Below are 18815 nucleotides of genomic sequence, written 5' to 3'. Positions count from 1 at the left end.
GATGTTCCAGGACGGGATGGATGCTCAGAGGCAGGAGGGATGCTCTGGGGTGGGATGGATGCTCTGGGGTGGGATGGATGTTCCAGGGTGGGACGGATGCTCCAGGGCAGGATGGGGGGGATGCTCCTGGGCAGGATGGATGCTCGGGGGCGGGAGGGCTGCTCCAGTGGGACCCAGCTCCCCCCACACACACTTCACGGCTCTCTCACCGCCGTGGCCAGCACTCTCTCCCCAGATGTGCAGCTCCACATCTGGAGCCGCCCACCCGCAGCTCCCAGGCGGCCGAGGCCGGATCTCTGCCTGCACCCCACACCCCCGCAAAGGATCCGGATCTCGATGCTGCCCGGGCAGGGGGATCCGGGCTGCCCCGGCCCATCGAGCTGAGCCCCCGGCACAGGGATGGCACAGCTCCCAGCCCCATCAGCCGCCAGGGCTGGCTGCCCCAGGACACAACTGCAGCTCTTTTCTCATTATTATCACTATTATTATTAATATATTATTACTATTGTTATTTTTAGCAGCAGGTGAGCCAGCGGGCAGGGGCTCTGACAGGGCAGGCAGGAGGTGCCCGGCCCTGGCACTGCCTCCCCCCCGCCGGGGTTTTCCCTGTCCTCCCAGCCAGGAGGGAGCAGCCGGGGAGTTTTGTAAATAAAGAAAAAGGGAAAAAAAAAAAAAACAAACCAGCCACTTCCCCCACCACCACCCGCATCCCACCCGTGGGGGTGGCCCATGTCCCCCGCCGTGTCTCGTGCCGCTGTGTGCCACAGCAATGGCAATGCCGCTGTGCCCTGCTCAGTGTCAGCACGTGTCGTTCCCCCCCCATGCAGCCTCTGTTGCCCCTCGTTCATTGCTGGATCCTTGGCCGATGACCTCAGCCCCTGCCTGGGGTGACCGTGGGGGTCTCAGCGATGGGGCCAGCCCCCCACCTGCCCGTGGGGACAGGGTGGCCCCCCATGGTCCCGGTCCACCCATGGCGGTGGCACAGGACGGCGATGCTGGGGTCCCTCAGAGTGGGGGGGGGGGGCATTTTGACATGGAAATAAAAGGCCTTGCAGAAGGGCACCGGCTCCGGGGGTCTGTGAGCAGGGAGGGGGCAGCACATGGGGACACCCCCAGGGACAGTGACACCAGCCCTGCAGCAGCTGAAGTGCATGGGGGTCCTGGGGTCAGCCCCAGGGAGAAAGGATGGAGATGCTTCATCCACTCCCCCCCTTGCCCCCAGCACCAGTCTGGTAGCACCCACCCTGTCCCCATGGCCCCCCAGCATCCCGCACCCCGGGCAGCTCGGGGTACCAGCACTGGTCCCAGCCCACCCCACCCCAACCCAGCTGGAAACACTCGGCACCACCTCGGCCCTCCAGCTTGTTCCCATTGCCGGAGTCCTGGAAACGCAGGCGCAGCGCTCACACCCACGCCAGACCCGTGGGACCCCTGGGCAGCTGCCCCCCCCTTGCCCCTGCCCTGTGGGGTGAGACCTCCAGCAGGACATGGGGTCATGTGTCCCCCTGCCCCTGGCACCCCCATGCCTACCCTCGGCCACACACCTGATGGGAGCTGGGGTGGCCCCATGGGGTGGGTTATTGGGGACCCCCCCCGGCCCCTCATCCTGGGGTGCACCCAGTCGGGGGGAGCCCTCAGGACAGGGTCCTTCCTCATATGGGGCAGCTCAGCACCCCGACTGGGCAGGAGTGGGGGAGGGGGGCGTTCCATGACCCCTGCTGCCACCACCATGCCCAGGCGGACAGCACCCATGTGGGGACCTCCTCGAAGGCAGCTGAGGCCTTACAGCTCATTGCATGCCAGGAGAGCGAAAAGACGCCCGCTGGTGCTGCCACATGGTCAAACAGGGGCCGGGATCTCCCCCCCCCCTGCCCCCCCATGGCCGGGGCCAGCACAGCGCAGCTGATACTGCAGGTCCTGATGGATCCCAACCCCCTCCGAAGCCCATGGGTTGGGGGGACCCCCCCCAGATGTGCTGTCCCAGTGGAGGGGGCATCAGCCAGTGCCTGCAGCAGCACTGCCCATGGCCCCAAAAGCAGGGTGGGCCAGGGGACACAGTCACCCACCCCCAAAAACACTGTCGTGCACATTGGCAGGGATGGCTTGAGGGGGGCTCTGGGGGGACAGGGGCACCTAAAACAGGGGTCTGTCCCTACCCAGGCACCCTGGGCAGAGCAAGGTGGGCAGGAGGCTGTGCCCCTATTGGGACCTGGCATGGGGAGGTGGGGAGGGAACCGCAAAATCCCAGCCCCTGCCACCTCCAGAGCTCCCAGAGCAAGGACCATCAGCCCCGAGCTGTGGGGTCCCCCAGCGGGCACGGCTGCTCCAGCCCCGCCAGGAGGGTTTTGCCAACATAGCAGCATCTGGCAACAGGGGACAGTGGGGCTCTGCTGCGATGGCTGAGCCTGACAGCGTGGCCTGGGCACAAGCAAGGGGGGAACGGAGCTGCCTTGGGGGTCCCACACTCAAACATGGCTGTGCACATGGAGGGGACACGTACAAGTGGCAGGGATGTGCACATGGCACACGCCATGGGGACACGCACACGCGGTGGGAACATGCACATGGCATGTATGGTGTCCCTTGACACCCCGAGCCACCAAGGCAGCCCCACCATGCCCAGCACCCTCCTCAGCCCTTTCCCAGCCCGGGGCTCCCCTCACTCCTGGCTGGGGTCCCCCCATGAGGAGCAGAACACCAGTGCACACATAAGCACCCACCACAGTCAGTGGGTGCAGCTGAGGGTATCCCGATAGTGGTGACCCCAGGGGGGTTGCAGAGGTGCTGGGGCGCATGGGGACAGCGTGCACGGCCATGCTGACAGCCCCCTCCCATCCCACAGATGTTGAGAGCATCTGCCTTAACACCCATAAATATTTGTCACCCCTGATGCAAGCAAGCAGCTCCTGGGGTGCACCTGTTCCCTTGGATGGGGGGATCCCTCCCGCAGGGATGGGGCATCCCACATGAGGATGCAGGACCCAGGAGGGTGAGCGCCACAGCCCCCTTGGAGCCCCCAGCCCCACACAGAGGTCTCCTCTGGCCCCTGGGGGTTGCGGGGACTGTCCCCATTGAGGGGCGGCTGAGGCAGGGGATCCCATGAGCCATGGTCACCCCAGGGATGCCATGCCCTCGCCCCCCCATTTCATCCCACCCCTTTGCACAGAAGTCTCTGCCCGTGGGTCTGGGACAAGGCAGGGCAGGGAGGACACCCCACCTGGGGATCCGGGGGACACCCCACCGTCCCTGCCTTGCTGGCATCCCCCGCGGCATGCAGTCCCTGCGGCTGTGGGTGCCGGCTCCAGCCTCCCAGCCCCCCCAGTGCAGCGCAGCCACGATGTTTAGATTAGAGGATAATGTGCTGGAAATAATTGCCTTAATCAAGAAAGGTTAATGAGGCTGCCTGTGCGTACAACAGCGGCGGGCGCCAGCACAGCCCAGGGTGAGCGGTGTGTTCGGCAAGCGGCATCCATGGCACAGCCGGCACCGGGCACCGGTTCCCATGCTCAGGGCAAACTGGCAGCCCCTGCCCACGGCGGGCAGCTGCTGCCTGCAGGGACCCTCCTCCAGCTGACGGATGGTGGCACCAAGTGTGGCGTGCTCTGGGCAATCAACATGTGTTTGGGGTCACCTCATCTGCATGACCCTCTTGGGGACATGCCACATTCCCATGGCATGTGGGCTGCCACCAAAGCCAGCCTGGGTCTGGTGGCCATGGGATGCTGCTCTGTGCCGGGGGTCTGACCTGGAACCCACCCACCTGCACGAGGGTCCCCACCCTGCAGCCAAAGTGTCCCCTCAGGGTGGCCTTGACCTGCTGGAGGCCATGGCTGTCCCTGGAGGGAGCAGGGGCTGCCGGTACGGACACCCCCCCGGCGCCTGGCCCAGTGCCGCGGTGCAGCTGGTGCCGGAATTGGCACTTCATGGTGAGCGAGCGCTCGATGGCTCTTCAGGCTGCACTTGAGGGAGCTGCGGCACAGGGTGAGAGCTGGAGCAGTGAGGGGGACATGCCCCCCATGTCCCCTCGTCGCAGAGCACCAAGGATCCCTCCTGCCCCCCCCCCCCGCCCCGGGACCCACCACCGCTGGCAGCGATGGGTTTGGCTGAGCAGGATGAGGGAACCCCACTGCTATGGGGGTCTGCACCCCCCTGGGACCACCCAGGCATGTCCCCAAATCTTCAGGGACCTTGTGCCACTGGGGCCTTTGCCGGGGTTTCTCCCAGGCTGTGGGAGCCGAGGGACACTGGGGCCAGGCTCTGGGAGGGGGCTGGAGGTGGGGGTCCGGGCAGGGACCCCGCCATGCCCCGGCTGCTGCTGCCGCCCGCTCTGCTCCGAGTTTTGCAGGAAACAGGGACACCTGCAGGCTGCAGCCCCGGGTGCTGCAGCGGGGCCCTGCATGCTTGCGATGATGCTCCCTCTGCATGCTCGCACGGTACAGCAGGGTCCTGCACGCTTGCAGGCTTCAGTGGGGCCCTGCATGCGCGCATGCTGACACGCACGCTGGCGTGGTGCAACACTGCTCCGCACACTCGCATGCTGCAGCAGGGTCCTGCACGCTCATATGCTGCCACAGTGCCCTGCACGCTCACAGCAGTACTCTGCCCGCTTCGCATGCTGCAGTGGTGATGCCCAGCACGCTCACACACTCACACCGCTGCCCTGCACGCACACCCCACTCATGTGCGCGATCATGCCCTGCACACACACGCTGCTTGCACACTCACATTCGTGCCCAGCACACGTGCCCCACTCACATGGGGCACTTGCGACATTGCCCCGCGTGCCCATCCTTGCACGTGCATGCTGCCTGCTCGCAACAGTGCCCTGCACACGTGCCCTGCTTGCACAAGCACACACACTCACGTCAGTTCCCTGCGTTTGTGCCCCACTTGCCCGAGCAGCGCACTCACATCAGCGTCCCACATGCACACCCCACTCACGAGTGCTGCGCTTGCACCCATGCCCAGCACACACGCATCCCATTGCCCAAGCAACGTGCTTGCAACAGGACCTTACGCACGCTTCCTGCCTGCAGGAGTGCTGCAGTCATATCTGTGCCCCACACGCAATTCCCCCTTGCACAAGTGACATTCTCACCACATGCCCCCCCCTCCAGTGCCCGGCCATCACCCTGGTCTCTGGCCTCTGCTCAGGCTCTGCAGACACCCTGTGCCCCCAGGAGCGCTGAGACATGGTCTTCCGCTGTGTAAGGGGCACGGGGAGGGGTGTGGGGTGGGGGGGAGAACCCCATTGCTGTGTCTGCATATGCATATATGTGTGTGTGTGTGTGTGTGTGTATGTGCATGCCCCCGTGCCCAGGACACGCACCCCCATCGTTGATGCGGGCTAAGAAGGGATGCGGCTGGGCTGGGGGAGCCTGGGGGTGTCTGCCGACACCCCCATCTCTTTCCCCCCGGCTGCTGAAAACCCTTCGGAGACACGTTCCCATTCCCGTTCCCATCCCCGTCCCGGTCCCGTCCCCAGCCGAGCCCCAGGAGCGGCCGCACCGGACCACAAGAGGGCTGTCGCAGCCCACGGATGGTGCCTGCACCCCTCCCCTTGCACCCCGACATGAATCCCTGCCTGCACCCCTGGCCCTGCATCCCTGCCCTCGCATCCCTGGCCCTGCACCCCAACGTCAATCCCTACCTGCATCTCTGCCTGCATCCCCAGCCCTGCACCCCAACATGCATCCCTACACTGCACCCCTTGTCCTGCACCCTTGGCCACGCACCCCTGGCTGTGCAACCTTGACCATGCACTGATGCCTGCACCCCTGGCCACACGCCCCAACCTGCACCCCAGCCCGTGCACAGCCACCTCGCACCCCAGCCCTGCCCCCCAGCGCACACGGCTTTTGGTCCCTGAAGCCGAGGGGTTCAGCTGGCTCCCACAGCTGGGAGGCAGGGGGCAACACTGGCAGGGGAACATGCCCGGCACAGCTTGGGAGCATCCACCCTACATAACCACCTCTCTGCAGCTTTCCTGCCCCAGAGCACCCCATACCCCTGCCCCAGAGCACCCCGCTCCCCTTCCAGCCACCAGCCTGTGGCCCTGGAGGGCTCCAGCACCTGGCAGCCTTCGCAGCGCCGTATTTAAGAGCGATGCTGACATTTCCAGCTTTCAGGATGCGTCGGGAGCTCTCAGCCGCTCCTTGCGGCTCATTAACAGCCAGACGAGCTGCAGCAGTAATTGCTTTAATTTATTTGCTTACGGCTGGGGCAGAGGGTAGAGGCATGTGGCACTCGCTGCCTTTATGGGGACCATATGGAAACCATTTATCACCATTTGCTGCAGCAGGGCAGGCGGGGGAAGGAAAGACTTTTATTAACTCACTTGTAACGCTAAACTTTTCTAATCAAGCCCCTGCTACGAGCAACATGGCCAGTAACACAGCCCGTGGGCCAGAGAGTGACCAAAGCCCAGGGGCAACTGCAGGACGCCAAGGAGGGGCTGGGGCATGCATGGGTGCTGTGGGATGAAGCCCATGCACCAGCCCCACCCCAGCCCTTGCACGGACCCCATGTGTTATCCCCAGCCCTTGCACAGCCCTGTGCACTATCCTGTGTCCAGCCCTTGCACAGACCCTATGCACGGCCCTTGCACAGCCCCATGCAGCATCCCCAGCCCTTGCACAGCGCTTCTGCACCATCCCAGGCACCATCCCATGCACTGTCCCGTGCCCAGCCCTTGCATGGCTCCATGCACCATCCCATGCCCGGTCCTGAGCGCTAGCCCCACTCCAACCCTTGCATGACCCCGTGGACCATCCCATGCACCATCCTGTGCCTAGCCCTTGCATGGCCCTTGTGCACCACCCCATGCACCATCCCCACCCCATCCCTTGCCTGGCCCTTGTACCTCCCCATGAGCCAGCCCGTGCCCATCTCTTGCACGTCTCTGTGCCTGGCCCTTCCAGAACAGGGCAGGGTGCAGGGAGGGGGCAGCACGGATGCGGACCACTGTCTCCCTCCTGCCCCAGGGCAGAGGTGGAGGACCCTGTGGAGGTGACGGTGCCCAGGGACTGCTCCTTCTCCTCTGCAGAGCAGAACCCTGTGCGACCAGGGCGGGCAAAGCAGTGCCAGGAGCCTGGGAGGGGCATGGTTGGGGCATGGGGGCTCCTTCCTGGCTCTGGGATGATGTGAGCCCCTCACAGCCCTCGGTGGCCCTAACCACCCCAGCATCATGTGAGCCCTGGATCACTGGCAGCCTCCAAGCTCCCACCAATCCAGCATGCCCAGCTCCCCCTGTTGTCCCTAAATCAGGGTTCTTCGCCCGCTGTGTGAAAGCCAATCAACACACTGCATCAAGGCATTTGTTTCTAGTTCAGCTCTGCAGAATCGGATGCCGGGCATTTAACAACACCCAGCACACCTCATGTTTCCGACCGCACAATATTTATAACAAGAAAATACAGCTCATTTGTTAATAACGCTTCATTCACCACTCCGAACAATACATACGCCTCCAAGCTCATGTTTAAAACATTCAGGGAGGTTACCTGGAGGGAGGTTATCACTCCCGCCTGGACGCTGTCCTGTGCAACCTGTTGTAGGTGACCCTGCTCTGGCAGGAGGGTTGGACTAGATGATCTCCAGAGGTCCCTTCTGACCCTGACTATTCTGTGATTCTGTGATTCTGTTACCTGATTAGCATACTCATTATTCACAAAACGGGCATGTATTCTAACATTATAATGACACAAGGATAGTTTGGGATACACTCTTGGTTCAATTTTGGTCAAGAAGATATTTTTTGCTATCTTATGTCTAACTCAGCAACTGCAAAAGAACACGTAAGACACGTCATTTCGTTTCACATCCTACTCAAGGTTAGGTACGTTCTGTGACATCTCAACCATGTCCTAACTGAGACTTCTGAATAAACTTTTAACTTTCTTTCGATATCACAGGGGTGGAGATGCTCCAGGCTGCCGTCTCTGACACCTGTCTCCACCTCCCAGCCCATCTCCCTGTCACAGCCCCTCTCCATGTCCCCAGCTCATCTTCATGTCCCTGCCCATACAATCATACAACCATATATGGAATGGTTTGGGTTGGAGGCAACCTTAAAGATCATCTAGTTCCAACCCTCCTACCATGGGCAGGGTCACCTCGCACTAGACCTGCCAAGGGCATGGACACCTTCCAATAGACCAGCTTGCTCAAAGCCCCATCCAACCTGGCCTTGAATACTTCCAGGGATGGGGCATCCACAACTTCTCTGGGCAACCTGTTCCAGTCCCTCACCACCCTCAGAGTGAAGAATTTCTTCCTTATATTTAATTTAAATTGACCCTCTTCCAGTTTGAAGTCATTATCCCTTGTACTATCACTCCCAGCCCTTGTTAATAGTCCCTCCCCAGCTTTCCACGCTCCAAAAGGTCCTTATGTGGGGAGTGCCAGAACTGGATGTAGTAATCCAGATGGGGTGTCACGAGAGCAGAATAGTGGGCAGAATCAGCTCCTCGACCTGCTGGCCACGCTGCTTTTGATGCAGCCCAGGATATAGTTGGCCTTCTGGGCCAATCAATCAATCAATCAATAAACCTAGGAAGTTGATTTTTTCACCATCTTTCACAATAAAACCCACCATGTTACCATGCCAGGAGAAGGCGGTGCATTCAGCAGTGTTTCACCCAGTCTCACTTTGTCACCTTGAATATTTTCTAAATGTTCTGCCATCACTTTTTGTTCCTTTGGGCTGACGTCATTCACTATAAATATATTTATAAGCTATCAAACATTATTACAAGTTTATGAAATCTTTACTAGAAGTGTATCTGTTAAAAGTACTGACCGTTTCTTCCAAATTTCTCCCCACTTTAGTCCTGAGCCCTGCACTCACAATTCCCTCCGTCGCCCCCGGCTCTGCCCCGGCACACGATTTGCCTGACCAGCCCGGCACTGGCTCGGCACTGGTGGGTCGGGGATGGTGCAGGGGCGTCCCAGGAGAGAGGGGAGAGGAAACTGGGTTCCCTTCTGCTGGAACCGGCTTTCTACTTGGATGGGACACTCCCAGACGGGATGCGGGAGGCACCCGGCACAGGCCCCACACCATGAACTGCTCCACACAACCCAATGTGTTCCCACCTCCCCCCAACCTGAACACATCAGCGTCTGCAGGAGGATCCCCAAACGCTCCCAGCTGCAACCATTGGTGAAATGCTGGGAAAGGGGGTTTTGCTGGGTTAGGATGCTCCCCCCCTCTTCTCCCTGATTTTGGCCTTTCTTTGCTTTCTTGTTTTGAAACTCAAACAGCCATCTCCTTCAAAAAGAAGTATATGCCACTCTCATTCTTTTCAGCAGCTTTCCAATGGCTCCACCAGTCAAGATTTTAGAATGCGGCTTCTGTAGGAGATCTCTGAGATCTCCTCCATCAGTCCTAACTTGGCCATGGTGACCTTTCTCCTGTAGGAGTTGTAGGAACTGAGTTTCACTTCCACTCCGGCTCCTCCTGCCTGAGGATCAAGAGACAACAGGGTCTTGACGGGGCTTCCTGACGAGATCGTTTTAGCAAACGCAGCTCACTGCTGGGAGACGCTCCTCTACGTCCCTCACTGCCGTTTTGGACTTGCCACAAACAGCCAAGAGAATAAAGCCCTCTTACAGGCAGTGATATTGAGGTGTTCCTGACTGGAAGGACATCTTCCAAATGGACCTGTTCTTAAGCACTCTGAGGCCTTTTCCTGCAGTGAATGGGAGTTGACAAGGAAAGCTTCTTAAAGAGCTTCACTTGTGGCATCATAACATCTGTGGCAGTGGAGAAAATGCTGCTTATCCACTTTCATAAAACTGGATAATAAAAAACCAAAGCCACAAACAAGATGTCTCTCCTTTTCCCATTTATTGCCGTTCAGCCCAATACCTGTATCTCTTCGGCTTTTTTTCAGCCCGCTCCACCTGAAGGTGATGTGTTCCTGTGCGTTTCTTCATCAGCGTTTTCCTTCTGAAACAGAAGTAGATCTGTTTTGGTGTAAGTTTGTTCACATGGTGGTGGTGACGTGGGGCCGGCGCTGCTGCGGGGCGGCTATCCTCCTCCTGTGAACTGGGGCCAGGAGGTAGCCATGGAGTGGGCATGTGTCCAGGCGGCACAATGTTGTGATGTCACTGGTAAGGCTGACCATGTAAGGCGCCTGCATCACAAAGGGGGTCACCCCGACACCCCTATAAAGCAGGGCGCAGCGCCACAACCCCCCTGCAGGACGGGGTGGCCGGCCACTGCACTCGTCCAGCACCAGCATGGCCCGATCCCGGCGCAGCAGGAGCCGCAGCAGGAGCCGCCGACGCAGTCCAGGCCGCTACCACAGACGCTCTCGCCGCCGCCATGGGAGAAGCCGACGCCGGCGTGCCACAAGCCGACGCCGGTATGGGAGCCGCCACCGCCGGCGTGGGACACACCGTCGCTGCTGAACTGACCCCAGCACTGGGTGTCAGTGGAGCCAGTGTCCCCGAGAGCGCCGGCCACCACTGCCTCAGACCCGCCACACCACCATGGCCCTGGCTCCATCAATAAAGCTGAAATGATCGCATGATGTGTGTGCGTGTCCCTGTTGTCCCTGTGCACCACCTGTGTGTCCCCTGGTATCATGTCCCACGGGTGGGTGTCCATGTCTGCTGGGGATGTGTGTCCCCCATGGGTGCGTGTGTCCAGGACCAGCACACCTCTCCAGGTGTTGTCCCTAAATCAGGGTTCTTCGCCCGCTGTGCGAGAGCCAATCAACACACTGCATCAAGATATTTGTTTCTAGTTCAGCTCTGCAGAATCGAGTGCCGGGCATATAACGACACCCAGCACACCTCATGTTTCCAACCACCCTATATTTATGACAAGAAAATACAGCTGTTTGGTTAATAACGCTTCATTCACCACTCCGAACAATACATACGCCTCCAAGCTCAGGTTTAAAACATTCAGGGAGGTTACTGGATTAGCATGCTCATTATTCACAAAAGGGGCGTCTATTCTAACATTATAATGACCTGAGGTTGGTTTGGGATACACTCGGCTTGATTTTGGCCGAGAAGTTATATTTTTTTGCTATTTTATGTCTAAGTCAGCAACTGCAAAACAACACGTAAGACACGTTTTGTTTCACATCCTACTCAAGGTTAGGTACGTTCTGTGACGTCTCAACCATGTCCCAACCAAATCTTCTTGATAAACTTTCAATTTTGTCACCCTGGCACCCCCCCATCCTCAGGGTGCCCCGTCCCTGTAGCAGTGTCCCCCCCCCCTCCTCTTGCAGCCCATCCCTAGTGCCCAGGAGCCCCCGGCCACCATTCTCCAGCTGAGCACACACCCACCCTCCACCCCACAGCATCTCTCCAGGTGATGACCAAACCAGGAGGGACACAGCTGGTACCCTGTCACAGCTCGCAGACCCCAGCACCCCTGCCAGCCCCCCAGCACAGGCCACAGCAGCCCCCCTACGCCCCCCCGACCCTGCAGGCTCCGCTGCAGCTTGGGCTCTAAATAATTCCAGAGACAGAGGGGTTCGGGAGCTGCACCCTCATCTCTCGTGCAAGGAAACGAGCCACGTGCTGAAAAGCTGCGCCCGGCACAAATTAATTTACTCCAATTAGCGAGGGCTGTCAGGGTGCAGCATTGTTTTGCTGGGAAATTAACAGCAACGAAGCAGGGAGGGGGCTGTGCTTCAAGATGACTCCCTTGGAGTCCCCGGGCCCCGGAGAGTGGGGTGCATGGGGTGCACGGGGTGCATGGGATACATGGGGTGCATGGGGTGCACAGGCTGGACAAGCTGCCCAGAGAGGACAGCGCAGCGTAGGGATGGTGGGGAGCATCCATCCTCCGCCCTCCCAGCCACAGCCTCGTCTCGCTCCCTTGGAGCCGTATGGAGAGGAGCAGGGAGCACCCAAGGGTGGGTTTTAGCCACAGCTCACCCCCGTGACCCCCAGCAGCAGATCCAGCCCGGATGCCACAGAGGGGTGAGTGGCGGGGGGGGGGAGGGGGGGGGCAGAGGGAAGTGGGAAGTGGGGCGGGTAGGGATGTGGCTGTGCCCCTGAGCTGCTCTGTGTTAGGAACCAAGAAGCCCCCCAGACTTGGGGACATGGCCCTTGCCATGGCCTCCCTGGAGGCATCCCTCTGTCCCGGAGCTGAGACTCTGATTTATTCCAGTGCTGGCCATGGAGCCGCAGCCCCCGATGCTGCCCGGCATCTCTGCCCTCGCTGAGGGACCGGGTCTCACCGGGGGGGGCACAGGGTAGGCCAACAGCCCCCATGCAGAGGGGCTCGCCACCACAGTGGGCTCTGGCAGCCTCTGCAGAGACCTCCCGGCTGTGGGGCAGGAAGGGCACGTCCCCCCTTGGGACCCCTCCCCAGCCCGGGATGCCCTCGGCAGAGGTGTATGGAAGGCTGTATTGAGGTGGGGGTCTCGGGCGCTGCTCAGCAGCTGAGTGTGAGGGTCTGGCCTTGGCTGGCAACACCAGCAGGTGCGTGATGCTGAGGAAGAGGAGGACGAGTGGGAAGAGTGTGGCAAGGAAGGCAGCCAGGGCCAGCAGCAGATGCTGGTGGTGGGGAGCATGGCTCTCTCCAGGTCGAGCAGGGCCAGCAGCATGCGGTCCTGCAGCACAGATGGGCAGGAGAAAGACGAAGAGGAAGAGGAAGGTGGAGCGGAGCAGGATGAATGCCGCCATGAGGCCAAATGAGAGAAATATATATTTCTTACCAATTTATAAAAATTTCCAATACAGGACAATTTGTAACAATAAGCAATTTATAACTAATTACAATTTTAATATAACACATGAGGGGGACACGTGGGTGGCTGGGGGGGGACTCCTCCCCACGTTTTTTGGAAGAGTCCCAGCCCCATAATGAAGACCACCAACAGAATGAACAATAGCAGCAAGGTGACACCTGTGAGGACAGAGGGGATACGTGGCAGGGGGTCGGGGACTCACTTCACCTCTATTCCCAATCCCTCTTCAGTGGACCCAGGAATCTGGGCCCCCTCCCTCACAGACAGCAGGGCCAGGTCTCCACCAAATGTGCTATGTGGCCGGATGCTCAGCAGGGTTCCTTGCGTGGCCATGAAGAGGTTTATTGTGAATAAGAGTTGAGGGGACACAGGAGTCAGTGAGGGGACACAGGTGTGCTGGGACTGGGGCTCCCCGTAGGGTCCAGGAGCTCAGGCAGCCTCAGGCATCCAGGGGGGGTCCCAGGAGGACCCAGGTGTGGGTCCCCAGAGTGTCCAGGCATGCCTTGCACCAGTGGGTCCTGCCCTGCACTCCAATGAGATGATATAATCATGATAATAATCACAATATTGTAAACTAATATAATACAGTCATATAATAAAATGCTAATATGACTCCTATGGAACCTTCCATGCACTTCCCCCAGCAAGGACATCCCTGTGTACCTCCCTGACTGGATGTCCCCAGGGATGCCACCCTGATCCCTCTGCCTTTTTCTGTGCCATGCCCTCCTGCATTCACTAGTGACTTTTTTCCCCCATTTTCTTGTTCTCTCACACACAGCCTCCGTGCTTTTCCGCTGCTCCTTTGATTTCTGCCCCATTTCTCTGCCCTGTGTCCACCTGAACCACACCGTTGGCAAAGCTCTGCAGGGTTCCTCTTTTGCCTTTGAGTCAGGCCTGCCACAAACAGTTCAGCCTACTAACCATCAGAAGCAAATGTCTTGGCAGATCTTAAAACGAACAAACTTACACCAAAACAGATCTACTTCTGTTTCAGAAGTAAAGTGCTGAGGAAGAAATGCATGGGAACACAGCGCCTTCAGGTGGAGTGTGCCGAAAAACCACCAAGGAGATACAAGGTACCGTGCTGAAGTGTTAACAGCTTCACTAAGGGGAAATCATGCCCGAAATTTGGTTGCCTTTTTCAGCAGGATTGCAAAGTTGGTGGATAAGGGAAGAGCAACTGACGTCATCTACCTGGACTTGTGCAAAGATTTGGACACTGTCCCGCACGACATCCTGGAGAGAGATGGATTTGATGGATCGACCACTTGGTTGATAAGGAATTGGATGGATGGTTACATTCAAAGAGTTGCGGTCAATGGCTCAACGTTCATGTGGAGAACAGTGACGACTGATGTTCCCCAGGGGTCATTACTGGTTCAACAAGGCCAAGTGCAAGGTCCTGCACATGGGTCAGGACAATCCCAAGCACAAATACAGGCTGGGTGGAAAATGGATTGAGAGCAGTCCTGAGGAAAAGGATTTGGGGGTGCTGGTCAATGAGAACTCAACATGACCCAGCAAAGTGGACTTGGAAGCCAGACAGCCAACCTGTCTAGCTGGATATCCTGGGTGGATCAAAAGAAGTGTGGCCAGCAGGTTGAGGGAGGTGATTCTGCCCTGCTAGTCCACCCTTGTGTGACCTCACCTGGAGTACTACGTCCAGCTCTGGAGACCCCAACATAAGGACATGGACCTATTGGAGAGAGTCCAGAGGAAGGCCACAAAGATGATCGGAAGGCTGGAGCACCTCTCCTATGAGGACAGGCTGAGAGAGTTGGGGTTGTTCAGTCTAGAGAAGGCTCCAGGGATGCCTTGTAGCAGCCTTCCAGTACCTAAAGGGGGCCTACAGGAAAGACGGGGAAGGACTATTGACAAAGGTGGGTAGTAATAGGACAAGAAGTAATGGCTTCAATCTGAAAGAGGGTCATTTAGATATAAGGAAGAAATTTTTCACTGGGAGGATAGTGAGACACTGAAATAGGTCGCCCAGAGAAGTTGTGGAAGCTCCATCCCCAGAGGTGTTCACAGCCAGGTTGGATGGGGCTTTGAGCAAGTTGGTCTAGTGCGAGGTGACCCTGCCCATGGCAGGAGGGTTGGAACTAGATGGTCTTAAAGGTTGCCTCCAACACAAACCATTCCATGACTCTATGATTGTATGGGCAGGGACATGGAGATGGGTTGGAGACATGGAGAGGGGCTGTGATGGTGAGATGGCTGGGAGATGAAGATGGCCTGGGAGATGGAGAGGGGGTCAGACCCAGGACAGGAGCAGGCCTGGGTCATCTCCATACCAGGAGTCGTGTGCTGGTCCTGGACATGCATTCCCATGGGGGATACACACCCAGCAGACATGGACACCCACCCGTGGGATATGACACCAAGGGACACAGAGGTGGCTCACAGGAACACCAGGAACATGGACACACATCATGTGATCATTTCAGCTTTATTGATGGAGCCAGGGCCATGGTGGTGTGGCGGGTCTGAGGCAGTGGTGGCTGGCGCTCTCGGGGACACTGGCTCCGCAGACACCCAGTGCTGGGGTCAGCTCAGTAGTGACGGCGTGTCCCACGCCGGCGGCGGCGGCTCCCATACCGGCGTCGGCTCGCTGCACGCCGGTGGCGGCTTGCTGCACGCCGGCGTCGGCTTCTCCCATGGCGGCGGCGAGAGCGTCTGTGGTAGCGGCCTGGACTGCGTCGGCGGCTCCTGCTGCGGCTCCTGCTGCGCCGGGATCGGGCCATGCTGGTGCTGGACGAGTGCAGTGGCCGGCCACCCCGTCCTGCAGGGGGGTTGTGGCGCTGCGCCCTGCTTTATAGGGGTGTCGGGGTGACCCCCTTTGTGATGCAGGCGCCTTACATGGTCAACCTTACCAGTGACATCACAACATTGTGCCGCCTGGACACATGCCCACTCCATGGCTACCTCCTGGCCCCAGTTCACAGGAGGAGGATAGCCGCCCCGCAGCAGCGCCGGCCCCACGTCACCACCACCATGTGAACAAACTTACACCAAAACAGATCTACTTCTGTTTCAGAAGGAAAACGCTGATGAAGAAACGCACAGGAACACATCACCTTCAGGTGGAGCGGGCTGAAAAAAAGCCGAAGAGATACAGGTATTGGGCTGAACGGCAATAAATGGGAAAAGGAGAGACATCTTGTTTGTGGCTTTGGTTTTTTATTATCCAGTTTTATGAAAGTGGATAAGCAGCATTTTCTCCACTGCCACAGATGTTATGATGCCACAAGTGAAGCTCTTTAAGAAGCTTTCCTTGTCAACTCCCATTCACTGCAGGAAAAGGCCTCAGAGTGCTTAAGAACAGGTCCATTTGGAAGATGTCCTTCCAGTCAGGAACACCTCAATATCACTGCCTGTAAGAGGGCTTTATTCTCTTGGCTGTTTGTGGCAAGTCCAAAACGGCAGTGAGGGACGTAGAGGAGCGTCTCCCAGCAGTGAGCTGCGTTTGCTAAAACGATCTCGTCAGGAAGCCCCGTCAAGACCCTGTTGTCTCTTGATCCTCAGGCAGGAGGAGCCGGAGTGGAAGTGAAACTCAGTTCCTACAACTCCTACAGGAGAAAGGTCACCATGGCCAAGTTAGGACTGATGGAGGAGATCTCAGAGATCTCCTACAGAAGCCGCATTCTAAAATCTTGACTGGTGGAGCCATTGGAAAGCTGCTGAAAAGAATGAGAGTGGCATATACTTCTTTTTGAAGGAGATGGCTGTTTGAGTTTCAAAACAAGAAAGCAAAGAAAGGCCAAAATCAGGGAGAAGAGGGGGGGAGCATCCTAACCCAGCAAAACCCCCTTTCCCAGCATTTCACCAATGGTTGCAGCTGGGAGCGTTTGGGGATCCTCCTGCAGACGCTGATGTGTTCAGGTTGGGGGGAGGTGGGAACACATTGGGTTGTGTGGAGCAGTTCATGGTGTGGGGCCTGTGCCGGGTGCCTCCCGCATCCCGTCTGGGAGTGTCCCATCCAAGTAGAAAGCCGGTTCCAGCAGAAGGGAACCCAGTTTCCTCTCCCCTCTCTCCTGGGACGCCCCTGCACCATCCCCGACCCACCAGTGCCGAGCCAGTGCCGGGCTGGTCAGGCAAATCGTGTGCCGGGGCAGAGCCGGGGGCGACGGAGGGAATTGTGAGTGCAGGGCTCAGGACTAAAGTGGGGAGAAACTTGGAAGAAACGGGGCCTGTCAGTTCTTTTAACAGATACGTTTCTAGTAAAGATTTCATAAACTTGTAATAATGTTTGATAGCTTATAAATATATTTATAGTGAATCACGTCAGCCCAAAGGAACAAAAAGTGATGGCAGAACATTTAGAAAATATTCAAGGTGACAAACTACTTTAACACTTGTTGAAACACTGCTGAATGCACTACCTGGCATGGTAACATGGTGGGTTTTTTGTGAAAGATGGGGAAAAAATCATATTCCTGGGTTTATTTTTTAAAATTTATTTATTTGTTTTGAAAAGGCTTTCTATGGGCTTTTGCTATCTTCCTGTTGCATGTCCTTCCCCTCCTTTGTAAAACTGACCTGATGATGGTGTGCCACTTCATTTCCTAAGCCTTGCTAGCAGACTGCCTTGCTCACATCACTCCACGCGCTGCCATTAGCTCCCACTCCCGGAGAGGTCCAGCCTCAAGGATGCTCTGGGCCTCCTCTTCCTCTGGAAAGTGCAACAGGTTTAAGAAACAGCTCCTTGGGCAAAGGGCGGCTTTAACACTCCCCGGGAGGAAGATGAATCTGGTCTTCAGCACAGCCTCCTCTCATCTCATCTCCCACGGGGGCTGCCAGGGCCAACAGCAGCTCCAAGGGCCTTTCTACCGCACTATGATGGGCTGGGGACATGGAGATGGGCTGGGACATGGAGATGGCAGTCTGACCCAGCACCGGAGAGGCAGGCTGGGGCATCTCCATACCTGGAGACACGTGCTGGTCCTGTACACACACACCCATGGGACACACATCCCCAGCAGACATGGACACCCACCCGTGGGACACACAGATGGCGCACAGGGACAACAGGGACACGCACACACGTCATGCGATCATTTCAGCTTTATTGATGGAGCCAGGGCCATGGTGGTGCAGCGGCTCCGAGGCAGTGGTGGTCGGCGCTCTCGGGGACACTGGCTCCGCTGACACCCAGTGCTGGGGTCAGCTCAGTAGTGACGGCGTGTCCCACGCCGGCGGCGGCGGCTCCCATACCGGCGTCGGCTCACAGCACGCCGGCGTCGGCTTCTCCCGTGGCGGCGGCGAGAGCGTCTGTGGTAGCGGCCTGGACTGCGTCGGCGGCTCCTGCTGCGGCTCCTGCTGCGCCGGGATCGGGCCATGCTGGTGCTGGACGAGTGCAGTGGCCGGCCACCCCGTCCTGCAGGGGGGTTGTGGCACTGCGCCCTGCTTTATAGGGGTGTCGGGGCGAGGGCCTTTGTGATGCAGGCACCTTACATGGTCAACCTCACCAGTGACATCACTATGTCCCCACAGTGCCACACGGCCATGCATAGGCTCCACAGCTACCTGCTGGCCCCAGTCAACAGGAGGAGGTTGGCCGCCCTGCAGCAGCGCCGGCCCCACGTCACCACCACCATGTGAACAAACTTACACCAAAATAGAATCACAGAATCATAGAATCATCGAATGGTTTGGGTTGGAAGGGACCTTGAAGATCATCAAGTTCTGAGCCCCCACCATAGGCAGGGACACCTTCCACCAGACCAGCTTGCTCAAAGCCCCATCCAGCCTGGCCTTCAACACCTCCAGGGGTGGACCTTCCACAACTTCTCTGGGCAACCTGTTCCAGTGTCTCACCACCCTCACAGTGAAAAATATTTTTCTAATATCTAATCTAAATCTACCCTCTTCTAGTTTGAAGCCATTCCCCCTTATCCTATCATTACCCACCCTTGTAAAAAGTCCTTCCCCAGCTCTCCTGTAGCCCCCCTTTAGGTACTGGAAGGCCACTATAAGGTTTCCCCAGAGCCTTCTCAAGGCTGAACACCCCCAACTCTCTCAGCCTGTCCTCCCAGCAGAGGTGCTCCAGCCCTCTGATCATCTTTGTGGCCCTCCTCTGGACACACTCCA

Source organism: Vanellus vanellus (genome assembly GCF_965231255.1).
Source record: "Vanellus vanellus genome assembly, chromosome: 4".
Classification (NCBI taxonomy): Eukaryota; Metazoa; Chordata; class Aves; order Charadriiformes; family Charadriidae; genus Vanellus; species Vanellus vanellus.
The sequence above is the reverse complement of the archived record's forward strand: the minus strand, read 5'-3'. Positions refer to the sequence as shown.